Here is a 12965-nt window from a genome sequence, read left to right as displayed (position 1 = left end):
ATGTTCATGTGGATGTAATTGAGGACAAAACTTGAGGCTGCTGGATTTCAATTCACTGTACAAACACAATTTCTTCCAGTTATTTGACACCTTTTAAACTTTATGTCTTTAATGAGAGAAACTGAAAATGAGAAAACTCCTTAATGAGGGGAATTGAAATGGAGATGGCTCTACAGGCTCAAAGTAAGCCATAAAAGGAGGCTAGACTGTTTTGTTTCCCTACTAACTCACTGAGTTAGTCAAATCCTATCTCCTTAAATCAGTTCCCAACCTCCCATTTCTTTATTGGAAACACAATTTGTTCTTTATTCGCCTCAAATTTCCATTACTTAGGAAAAGGGCTCTGAAGGTCACAAGACTGCTTATGTTTAACAAAAGATAAAATGTGGCTTACAAGCCTTTGGTGTATTTGCTTAAAGAACATTTTTATTTTTTTAATGTTTCACTGTTAATTTGGGCACAGGAAGATGCTATAAGTAGTGTTCTTTAAACCTAGGAATGTAGGGACATGGGATCAGGTCTTCTATTCCCCAATCTCTAAGTAAGCTTTTTGAAATTAGTGAGAACACTGCCCTTGTTCTGTCCAGATGGTTATTGAATTATGAACATTATTTAGTAGAAGATACAACTGACGGCAATTTAGAAACATATGAAGTTAACATGAGACATTCAGGCTGCAATCCAAAGTGGAACAGATGGATCTGAAATTGGTTAATGCTAGATCAAGGAAAGCTCAAGTATTTGTACTTACTAATGCTCTCTGGGTTACCCCTGGTAAACATGATGCACCCATGCATGCCTGAGCTTGCCTGGACTTTGCACTGAGGTAGCTGATCCAAGGAACTGCACCATCAGCAGAGGAATTGCCACAATGCTTTTAATAATTTCTCTCTTGAGTAAAACTTTTATAGTTCTGACTCCAGCTATCCACATACTCAAAGTTTTATTTGTGAGGGCTTCTTTTTGTAAACTTATGTTATTTGTCAGGTTTTTTTTCCAGAAGTAGAGTTTCTTTATTTTCTCTTCTTGCAGGATGGCCACCTGCTACCACTTCAGCTTTAACTGCATCTTCTTGATCTTTTATTCTTGCTTGTTCACTTGCTTGTTGTTTTCACCTGTCTCTCTAAGTAATAATAAGCATACATCTTTCCATGCTTCAGTGTCCAGCTTCTTGCTCTGCTCTATCTTCTCAGTTTTTGCTCTCTGTCATGGCTCATGAGACACATAGTTCAAAACTTTCTTTTAGAGAATGAAAGATATTTTATTTTCTCCAGTCTTCCTCTAACTCCTCACTTTAACCTTGAGCTTTTCTCTGATATTTTTTAAAATAAATCAATGCCTACCACTAGACCAAATAATTGCCTCTCCATACAATGTAATATATTATTAGTTCATATTTTATTTAAAAATTATATTAGTTTGTGCTTACAGCAGAAATGTAATACAGCTTTAGGCCTTACAGAATCATGTTTGGGAGATTATGGAACAATTGTTCTGATCCGTGAAATTAACTACTGAACACTAATCACACTAAATCAGATTTACCACACTAAAAGGGGATTCAATTAAAAATTTAAATGCCTGAGGGTTTTACTTTCTGATTTGCAGAACTGAAGCTTACTCTTACCACCACTGACTGTATTGCTTTCCTACCACGTGTGTCGAGGACAGTAATTTACACTGGAATCCTCTCTTTACTGCCTCTCTTTCTGGACAACATCCGTTTATTTGAAGGGACAGTCTCTCCCACTCCTCCTCTCTTGTCATATTTTCAGTCAGTAATGGTGCTGTGATGGTAGGTCTGTAAGTGATCTGGAAGGTCCCCTGGGATCAGATTGCTGTTTAAGAACTGAGCCCTGTCAGTTTGCCTGCCCTGCCAAGAACTTGCTTTTATCTATGGTAATTGCTTTTAGAGCTGGATAGCAAAGAGGCTCTTCTCTGAGACTCCCATGCTTCATCCTTGCTTGTGGCAGACTAGTTTCACAACTGCTCCAGCCCATTTAGGAGTCATTTTTCTTTCACCTAGTGGATATAAATCTGCTGCATTCTGCCTACAATTGACTGTCCCTCTGCTTTGCTTTAGGACTTGTCCATTCAGCACTGCTTAATGATCCTGATCCTGCAATCCCTTGGTGTTTACCATAAGTTGGGTGGGAGAGGGGTCAAGTTTGAGGCTGACTGATAGAAGTAGAAATGACTGCCCCTTTCAAGTCAAACTAAGGTGAGCAATTTCTGCTGGCTTGCTCAATCTAGGATGCAGCTGCAGTCCATGCTATTTAAAAGCAAATGTTTACAGGAGAGAAACAGTTTTCACAAGGCAAACAATTTTCTCTGGTTCTAACAGATTTTCTAGTTATTGATCAGCACAGCTACTCCTTGAAAGGGAAAGAAAGAGCTCACTGGGGTGAGCAACAAAGTGGCAGAATTTACACTGTATTAATTTGTGTGATACCAACTGTATACTCAATGGTATTGCTCCCAGTCATATTACATAGCTGTAGAAATTTCAAGGCTGACTACTGCCACTTCCAGGGGCTATAGCAGCTGCTGGGGATTGCCAGGGTGAGGATGACCTGGATTCACCATTTTCTTGCATAATTCCTCAGTTACAAATTTCTAATAGGGCCAAGAATCTGGCTTGAAAGTAGTTCCCTTCTGTGTTATGCACACCATGCAGGAATTGATGTAGCCATGGGGAAAAGGAAAAACTGACAGGTCTTCAAGAATAACTAACTGGAGATCCAATAAACAAGTAAATGGGATTTTCTCCTATTGAGTGTTTGTGGGAGAACAGGACAAAAAAACCTTTTTTGTTTTTATGTTGCATTTACAAAGAGCTGATTGAGTTTTTACATCTATATAGTTTTTTTTTACTCTTTAGTCAAGTCATGTGCCTGCTTTAGACAACATTTTGCATCATTAATTCTCCTGATCCTGCAGGCTGCTGCATGTGGGAAGCCCTGTGCTCCCATGTGGAGCCTCACCATTTTTAATGGTGTGCTGCGTGGGCAAAGGCAGGTCTCCCTGGAGAGAAACTTTGAGCTTGAGGTGCATTAGTCAGTCTTCCCTTGTTTGTGTTGCTCTTGCAGGCAGAAAAAGAAAAAAGATAAAAAAGAAAAAGAAAGGAAAATAAGAGGTAGCAAAGAACTGAAAGCCACACATGCATCCTCATCCACATGCACGTGGAAATGCACATGCACAACAGCAAAACAGACATTAAAAGGAGTTTTTCTAGTTAATTTTTGTGTTCTCTAAATTATGAGCTGACAGTATCCCCTTGTATCCTGAAACAGCATTATCAATTGCAACATCTTAGAGGGAGAGATTTCTCATTTTCCCATGTTTTGATTTCTGAGGTTAAAGCTACAGTTATTTTATATGTGCATTTTAATTTTTTATTCATATTTGCTGTTGAATCACAGTTTTGCATCCACATGAAGAAAGTCAAGGACAGTTCTCTTTCAGCTGAAAACATTCTTTCTTCAAAAATCTGGCTGCTGTGTTCTTTGATTTATTGCCTCGTTGGACAAGATACCAAGTCTCATGCCACAATATTCCTATTATGAACAGGAGTGGTTTTGTCTCCCCTCACAGTGATAGATAAATCAGAAGAGCTTGCATTTTCAAAGGATAAGTTACAATTTCTGAATATTAAGTTAATTATCTCAGAGAGTGCACTTGAGACATTGTACCTGCCTACTTAATTGCCTTGCACAAGCTGTAAGTCTAAGTTCTTGTATTGTCATGAAGATTGTATAATCACCTGTGCAAAGGAATTTGAAAATTCTACTTAGTGAAATCCCACCTCTTATTTGTATCAGTGACAGCAATCATACAGGGAAGCCCATGTTTTTAGAGAGGTCATTTTCTGAGGAAAACAGATGGGACAAACTAAGAGATAATAGGCACATTTTATAAAATTTGGGTATATTTTTGTTTCATGATTGAAAATCTATCAATGAAAAAATATTAGCTTGGTATATTTAATATAATTGTCTGTAACATGGGTGCCAATTTTTAGAAATATGCAGACTAAGTTTCAGCTATTTGTGTTCTAACAATTTGTGGCTCCCTCTATTAAATTTAGGCAAATATTTCCAACTCAGAAATAATTGCATGCCGGAGTTTTGGACTCAGCCAGACTCAATGTGATTTTCTAGCCAGTAGCCCTCAAAACACGATCCAGATGATGAAGATCCTGGTCATAGCTTCCTTTCAGTCATATCACTTACCCCAGGGACCTGGAGAAGTGGATGCCTCCTTTGACAAGGACACCTTTAATTGCTGGAAAATATGATGTTCTGTAAAACAGCAGGGGACTTGTTGCTAATTTGTCTAAATTGCCTTAAATAGTTACTTTGTCTAGGGAAGAAGGAACTCAGGGACTGTCTACTGCTCTATCAGTCTTGCTGTTGGGAGTGCAACAGAAGCAATACATGGTAGGTGAACTCCAAAATATATTTGCACAGAAAATAGATTGGAGAGCAAAGAACCATTAAAAAAAACTAAAAAAAAGCTTTGTCATTTCTTGCATCTGAACTTGACAAATTTTTTTTAAAAGTCTGCTAATATTTAATAGAATGAAGACTGAGATATTCAAACAAGGACTAAGCAAATATTCTGAGCCAGATAAATATCTCTATGACGGTTATCACAAAAGCAGCTGATCTTAGGAAGCATCAAAGAAAGGTATGAATATATCTTTAGGACTGTTATACCCCTAGCCATCCTCCCACAGAAGGACCCTATTAAGCCAAGGTAAATTGTACCAACTGCCTCAAAGTGCTGCCTGTCTCTTCTAATTTTTTTGATACAGCAAGTTGAAGTTCAGTGTGATAGTGATAGTACTGACCTATTAAGGCTGAAACTGATAGGAAAATGCAGTTGTCACCTACAGCTTTGTTATTGTAGTGCAACAGAAATGTTCTTTTCTTGAACCATTCTTGCTTGAAAGAAAGGCAGCCAGCCCCTCCTTTCACTGTCCAATTAGGTAACATTGGTATGCTTTACTATAAGGATGCATTTTAAATGGGGCTCTTTTTAAATGCATTTGGCAGCCTGAAGACATTACCAGAACAAATTAGTTATGCTTAGTGCTGCATTTGAACAATACCTTTTCAATTGCTTTGAAAGCAGAGTCACTCCTCAGTTTGAGTGGTTTATCACAACTCAGTACAACTTTGCAGTTATTTTGCTGAAACTGGCTCAGTTACTTTTCCAGCCTTAAATTTTTTTGTTTGTGTGAATTTCATATTCATGCCAAATTAACAGCACTGGATATTTCCTTTTCTTTTCTTTTCTTTTCTTTTCTTTTCTTTTCTTTTCTAGTGGACATTCCAAATAGCAGCAGTGAGAATTCAGTGTTTGCTGCCCCAGTAATGTGGCATTTAGTCAACAAGCCAGTGGAAGGAGAAGGTAGTTCAGACTCGTGCAGGGTGTTTGCTTGTCCTGCTGCCTCAGAAGAAGCACTGCACTGCTGTGTGGAATTCATGACAAGTCATTGGCTTTTCCTCACACAAGTTTGCCAAGTCTGTCACTTGCTATAGGAAGGTGTCTTGCAAAGTTTGATTAAAAGTGCTGTTGATAGCTATATAAGAATGAGTTTTAGAAAGTAGTTAAACATGATCTTGAAGAAGAGGGCTACCTGTCTTAATTTAAGTATTTACTTAAGCACTCTATTATAAACTCACATTCTTAATGTCCATTATATTTATTTTATTAAAAGCTCTCTGCTAATATTCTCTTTTGCCTAATATTGAAAGTTGTTGGGTAGTGATCATGCTCTCCTGTAAAACTTCATAAAGCCAGGTAAATCCAGGACATGGCTTCTTTTTTATGTATCAAAACATGCAGATATCTGAGGGTACATTTGTACCAGGTGTGTTTGAGTGACTTAGGATCTAGCATCTTGACTGATAGGAACATGTTGTTCTAGTGCAGGCTGGACTTCAGGTTCAAAGAGGTATATTTTTGCAACCATGATATAGCAGATGTCAGGCTTTGCTTCCCTCATCCACTTAGAATTCAATTGTGTAAACTTTACACCTGAGTACTTGGACCATGAACAATTTATTTGAAGATGTCAGTCAAACAGTCAGCAGTACAAATACTTCCAAATGCACCTGCAATTGATTTTGCAGATACAGAAGAAAAACTGGCTCTCAGTGCAGATGAAAGCACCCAAATTTTGTTCCTTGACTAAAACTTCAGGGGTTTTGTTGTTTCAGGTTTTTGAGGTTTTTTACATATGCATAGGGCAGGAATAGGGGCAACAGAAGATTTTTAAAACTACAATTTTGGTGAAACATCCAGACAGGAATTATGACATAACATTATCTGTAGATTCACAATAGGTTTTTCTCAAGACTTGAAACACCAGATTCTCAATCTACTGATACAATTTTTTCCCATACTTAGTTGATCCAGTAAGAACCAGGTGAGGCTTACAGTGATATTTTTTGGCACAGAAGTGTTAGTGAAAGCAGCAGTAATTCCTCTACCAGCTGGCTTGTGAGCCAGGGAGACCAGGGGTCAAGACCAGGGTAAGGGGGCAAGGCAAAGCAAAGGTCAGAGCTCAGCTCTTCAGTCCTTTAGTTTGTAAGCTGCTGCATCAGGAGAACATTCATTTTTCCCAGGCCATCAGTAAGTATGTTAGCATTGAATCTTGGTGCACTGAAGCACCCAGGAATGTGCCTTCCTTCTCTAGGAAAACAGAATGGTGCAAACCTACGGAATATACCAGATCTGCATTAGAGCAGAAAAGAGTAATTTGTTCAATATGTTCAGGGGACTTTGCTTTTGTGTAGCTGTCTCACAGATGAGGTCTTTGGTTCAGGCTGCTGGTAGTCCTACAGCTTTGATTGTGTACGCACGTGCTAGAAAATGTGTCAGGTATGTGTTATGCTGTCCAAAACCCTGATAATGGATTTGGGTAAAACATTGTTATCTTTAAGGCTTGGAGTATAGTTTAGTATCACTGTGCACTGTTAAATAGCTCTCAGGTTTCAGATGAGAGCTGTCTGTATTTTGCCATGAGGCATGTGTTGCAAGAGCGTGTAAATCAATCTGGCGTCTCACTGTAAGAAAGGTGCTTCATTTAAATTAAACCTATGCCCCTAGCATCTTTTAATGGCAGACTAATGAAACTGAGAAGGTTTGTGTAACTGGGGGTGGAAATACAACCAAATGGTCTCATTTGTGATGTAAAAATGTAGGCACAATTTACTAATAGTAGCTAAAATATTAAATATATCAAGAAACTTCCTCTGCTGAAACAAATTGGCATTTTGGGTGCAATCCAGCTCATTCTCATTTGGATTTTCAAGACAAGGCTGTTTCTTCATCCTGTCAGAATATTCTCATTTTCTATTTCTTTGTATAAAATGTCTGCATTTCAGATGTCTGAGAATCAGGATCTCCTGGGTACCTGAAACCATAAGTCATAAGTTTAGTTTTTTTCCCCCACAGTAGACTGAATAGACAATCTTTACCTTTTCTAAATATCTTGTTTTTAAATGAATATACAAATTTTATCAGGAGGGAGAGGGAAGGGGAAAGGGAAAGGGGAAGAGGGGGAAGGGGAAGGGGAGGAAAGGAAAGGAAAGGAAAGGAAAGGAAAGGAAAGGAAAGGAAAGGAAAGGAGAAAATCTTGTTAAAGCAATAAAGTTTCAGAAAATAATCTTACTTGCAATATGCATAATACAAAATTAGTTTGTATTTTTGAAGCCTTATTCATTATTCTTCTAAGTGCAGCCTTTAATGACAACATGTTAAATAAGTACTGGTAAATGCATGCTGAAATAATCCTATGTATGCATTAATGTGAACCTGTTTAGGCCAGACACACAGACTTTATAATTGCTGTATTTATGAACTTATAGTCAAAGTTGTGAATTATATTTGTTTGCTGATATTAAGATATTGTTCAGTAGCAGTAGTCCCTGAATAGGCTGAACATCTCCAAAACCAGAGCAATATTACATAGCTATATTTTTAAAAAAACCTAACAACCAAAAAACAAACAAGAAAACCCACAAGTGCCCTACGTTTAATAGATTCATCATAGACAACAGGTTTTAGAGATCCATAGGTTTTCCAGAGTAATGTTTTTCTTAATAAAATTTTCATTTTTTTAAGAGAAAAATTGTTTACCTCACAAATAAAAATATCAGCCTTTACAATTGACCACTGTTCGTAGCGGTTTCTTAAAAATTTAGTTTTAAACTTGAAAAAGAAACTGAGAGGGCCAGACTGATGTTGGCTGTATTTTCTATTTTGTCTCATAGAATGTGAAAATAATTATTTGGCAGAAAGAAGATATCTGTTGCTGTTCAATTGTCTTGCTAACTGTTTTTGACTCATGCTAAAATTTCCAGATAGGTACAAAATTCACAGTGGGATAAATTGTATGTGCTATGCTTACCTCAAGAACAAACTTTTAAAATTCATTCCCATATGAAAACCTAGACTAAACTTGTATCTAGACTTAGAGAAAATATTAAGGTGATAAGGTGAGGGTGTGATTCAGTAATTCTGAAAATGACATAGGAATCCCAGCAAACAATCAAAAGAAGCCAATCTGGTGTTTTATGCAATACAGCAATGTAATTCCTGCGTGCTTACATCTGCCATTATCAAACTGAAGAAGGCAGATGGGATTATCTCAAATCTACAGTGGCATTGACTCAAGTATTATTTGACCATTCCTTCCCATCTTATCTCTTCACAAAGGGTACTAAATACCACAGAAACAGTTCTGAGAGGAGTTACAAGGAAAGTTGAAAGAAAATAGAAAGAGAGCCACGCTTAATCCATTGGTTTTTCAAATATTGTTTATTAAGGGTAAGATTAAAATATAAGATCCTTATACATTAAGTTGTAGTAACTGATTGTACATAGCTCTTTATCTGAAAAGCTAAAACTAGTGAACTTGAACTAGACAAACTCAGATTAAAAATAATACTCTGTTGTTTAACAAGTGACAGTAATTAATCCCTCAAATATTTTATTAAGGGAAAAAGCAAAGTATCTACATCTTGACTGTAAATCAAAGGATGCATTTATACTTGATCCACAGTTATTCAATCCTAACTTTTGATTGTGATGTTACGATGTTGAGACAAAATTCTCTGCTCCATAAGGCCCACACTCTTGGAGTCCATGAACTGTTTTTTGGTTGCTCTGCTTCAATGACAGCACTCTACACTTCTCTAGTACTCTCTACTGAGAGCTCTTAATAGCTCTGCAAGACAGCAACATATCTAGTGCCAGATACTGCATCAGGACTCTGGAAAATTGGGGTCCACGTGGACAGTGAGCTAGTTATTTCACCTTTCTGTACCTGAGATAACCTTGGGATGGGGACATGCATCAGTCCAAGGAGAGTGATTTTTGCCTCGGTTGCTGGTTCAACAGCAACCCTTGATTTTCAGCTGCTGTGCAGCTTATTAGGTAGAAATTACCACTTAGTTCCCTCCTCTGTAAGGGTTTTGAGAGAGCCTGGCAACTCTGTGTGTTTCTGCTCCTCTCCACCCTCTGTTTAGTCGCCCTTAGGCTGTGTTGTGTGTGGGAATTAGGGTATGCTGACCATGTGCCATCCAGGGAGTAGCAACTGTATTTTCCCCTACAATTTTCCTACTGTTATCTTTTTGCCCTCAGTCATCTTCCCAGAAAAGGCTTCAGATATGTTTGTTGATTTACAAGTGCACTATCGATGGTGCCTACAGTAATAATTGTTCATATTGTTAATGTCTATGAACATCATATGACTGCTGGTATTACCACAGTGGAAAATTCCAGTTGTAAAAGAAAATTCAATATCAGTGGTGATATGAAAAATTGCATAAAATACCTTCAAATGCCTTGTTTTCATTATGTGTGTGTGCATCAATGTGCCAGAACTTGTATGCAGTTCATTAGCAAGCCGTTGGTTATTAGAGGTGGCTTCATACAGTTTGCAGATGAACATTTGCTAGAACCGAATTTGAAACATATTTAACTACAGCTTTGTCGATGTTTTTAATTGCAAAGAGAGCTATCTTGCTGTCAAGCTTTTCATTTCGCTTAGCCATGAAAGGACTTCTTCTTTTAACACTTCTTAAAGACTCTGAAAGTGCTCTTCAGCCACTAGTAATACTAATAAAGGCCAAATAGGAAATGTTTTTCAGCCTCCTTGGAAAATTTTTCTTGATTGCCTTTTCCACATGGGGATTAACCCAAGCGTATTCACCTATTTTCAAACTGGAAAAACGAGAAAATCAGATAGACTGGTTCTCATTTGGGATAGACATAAATGTTATGTGAGTGGGGTCATGAAAGGGGAAGCTTATTCCCTGTCTCAGGTTTAAAAGTGAAAGTCACACCGTATGAAACAATGGGGGCCCAATCTATTCTGCCCTTGTTATTCTGTTTCTGGTCATGCTCACCTCAGAATGACTGAAAATGCAGTATTTTGGCCAGTGATCTGAGAAAAAAATAAGGTTGGGATGCAAATATTATCTCTGAATATATTTTTTTTTGTTTCCCACCGGCTTCCCCCTCCAGCAGAGGAGAGTTCATCTTTGTGAAAGCACATCTGTATTTTGCACAAACTTTTGGCTTTGAGCAGTTGATATATATGTGACAGAAAGCCATTTTACCAGAAAAATTCCCACCAACTCCAATGTTGATCTTTTGGAGGGCAGCAGCAGGACTCCAGTTCTATAGGGAATTTCACCAACAAATATAAAAGTAGAGAGTTTAAAGCTTATATTTCCAAATATTTTCTCTAATTTTAGAAAGAGAATTCTTATCGCCCACTGCCTTTTGTCTTGCTTCTGCTTTGTCTTGCTTCTATAAGCCAGATTTCTTCTTCTTGCTTTGAAATGTCATTATTTTTCTTCCTTTAGCTGCTCTAAGCCAGCAGAGTGAAACATCTCCATATTTTGTAAAAGAATATATAAACTTTGTTATTTGAATCTTTCTGCCAGGTTCAAAATAGTCTTTATATATTATTAAGTATCGTAACTATTCTTTTGTTGCATTAAGACGAAATATCAACTTTTATATGTGAAAGGCCAGATGAATCTTTCCATTTAAGATTTCTCAACTGTAGCAATAGAGCATGAAAGCTAAGACAAAATTACTAACATGAGAGAGAAGTGCATTACTGTGCTATTGTGTCTGAAGTGCAGGAGGGCTGACAGGATGGGTAGCACTTGTACAATGCAGGGATAGATATCAAAATGTTCACCACTGCATATCTTCAGCTGTGCACTCACCTTCTAAAATGGGAATGGAAATTATCATGTAAATAAATTTATTGTCTTTCAAAATAAGCTACTTTTAACTGATGATTTTGTAGCATCCATTGCTCTAAATTCCTACAGCTATAGTTATGGAGTTTATAAAACTACTCTGCTCAGAAACATAAATTTAAAAAGAAAACCAATTGTTCCTCCCAATCGTCAAGATAGCTTTTTCCAGTAGAAAAACTGTCTTCCTTCCCTTTATCTAGGCTCTGTTTCTCTTTTCTGTTTGGTGCCCATTGTTAGCAATAAAACTGAGTAAAATTGCAATGCCATCAACTGGCTCAATAAGAAACATTGGTGTCTAACATTGAAAAGTTTGACCCTGTTCAGCTAAGGGATTCATGACTGAGACTTGGAAAATTGTTTGTGAAAATGAGTAGGAGATTGGAAGAAACAGTGTAGTTACTAGATAGGAGGAAGAAATAATAAGATTTAAACTTGTTTTCTTTTGAAACTCAATTGTATGGCATCATCAATTGTATGCACGTGTTAATAGATGTCTGAATATTGTCCTGTGTGGCTATAGCTGCTTGGCTTGCTCCATCTGCCAGTTCTTGTGACTTTATTTCTGACGGTGTAAAGAGCTTGAAAGCCATAATAGGATTTTGGGGTTTTTCTGAGAAGGAAAAAGTGGATAAATTTACATCAGATCTCTGTGTTAAGAGGTTAAGAGATATTTTGATGGAGAAAGGCTATAAACTGAAAATTGTGATCTGGAGTCTCTGTGTCCCTAAGGTGGCAGGATTGCAAACAGTTTTCTCTGGATTCACAAGAAAGAGCTCTGTAGAGGCCTTTTTGCCAAGACTTTGGGATGCCATATTCCCTGACAGGTCATGTGTACTTTGGCTGATGACTTTTCTCTGCCTGCCTGGGTATTTTCTTTTTTTGGCTGACATTTTAAAGAAAATACAAGCCACAGTTCTATAACAAAATTTGTTAGGAAAAAAATTTTCAAACTTTCAACTTAATTATTTTAATGATTTCACTTTTAAAATGTTTTAGATTTGAGTTTTTCAACAAAAATCTTTATTCAGGAAAATAGGTGGGGTTATTTCTTGAAGGTATCTCATGTAATTAATTAGAATTTCTAACTATCTCCAACATACCCTTCTGTGGCTTAAGTAACATTCCTAGAAGGCTTCACTATGCTTTTTTACACTGCTCTGGCATATTTACTTGTTCAGATTATTCTTAAATGGTGCTATATATTCAAATGAACCCATCATGATTTCAATGAATACCAAAGCAATTAATAATGATTAAATACTTACATTAAATGTCATTCTCTCATATGTATTTCAGTTAGAAAAAAAATTCTGGCATCTATTTTTATTTGAAGAGAGTCACATTGCCCACAGAAAATTTCAAGAGCATACTCAAAGTTTAGCAATTAGCATAGATCAGAAGGCCAGAAACAGAACAGACAGCGAGAAGCGGTTTGGAATTTTGGTTATTTCATAGGAGGCATGTGCTTTCTCAAGCTGTTTCTTTCCTGGAACCAAGATGAAAATCAACATGTAAAAAAATTATTTTTCAGCTTTTTGAAGAAGAGAAGATATGAGAAAGATTTCTTTGTTGCTGTTGCCACATTTGGTTATGAAAACCAAGAATGGGAGTTTGAGTGCAATCACTCCCTGGGTCTTTTGGCAGTTCTGAGGTGTCAAGAGTTTTGTTCTG

The 12965-nt window shown here is 37.1% G+C and overlaps 1 long non-coding RNA gene across 1 annotated transcript in view; it reads left to right on the top strand.

Annotated features, from left to right (window-relative positions):
- The window catches only part of LOC120503122, a 39172-nt gene that overhangs the window by 886 nt on the left and 25321 nt on the right, over positions 1-12965 (top strand). The gene's annotated exons all lie outside the window — the stretch shown is intronic.

The sequence above is a fragment of the Passer montanus genome, unplaced genomic scaffold, assembly GCF_014805655.1.
Source record: "Passer montanus isolate IOZ18808 unplaced genomic scaffold, ASM1480565v1 scaffold10, whole genome shotgun sequence".
Lineage (NCBI taxonomy): Eukaryota > Metazoa > Chordata > Aves > Passeriformes > Passeridae > Passer > Passer montanus.
The sequence above is the reverse complement of the archived record's forward strand: the minus strand, read 5'-3'. Positions and strand labels throughout refer to the sequence as shown.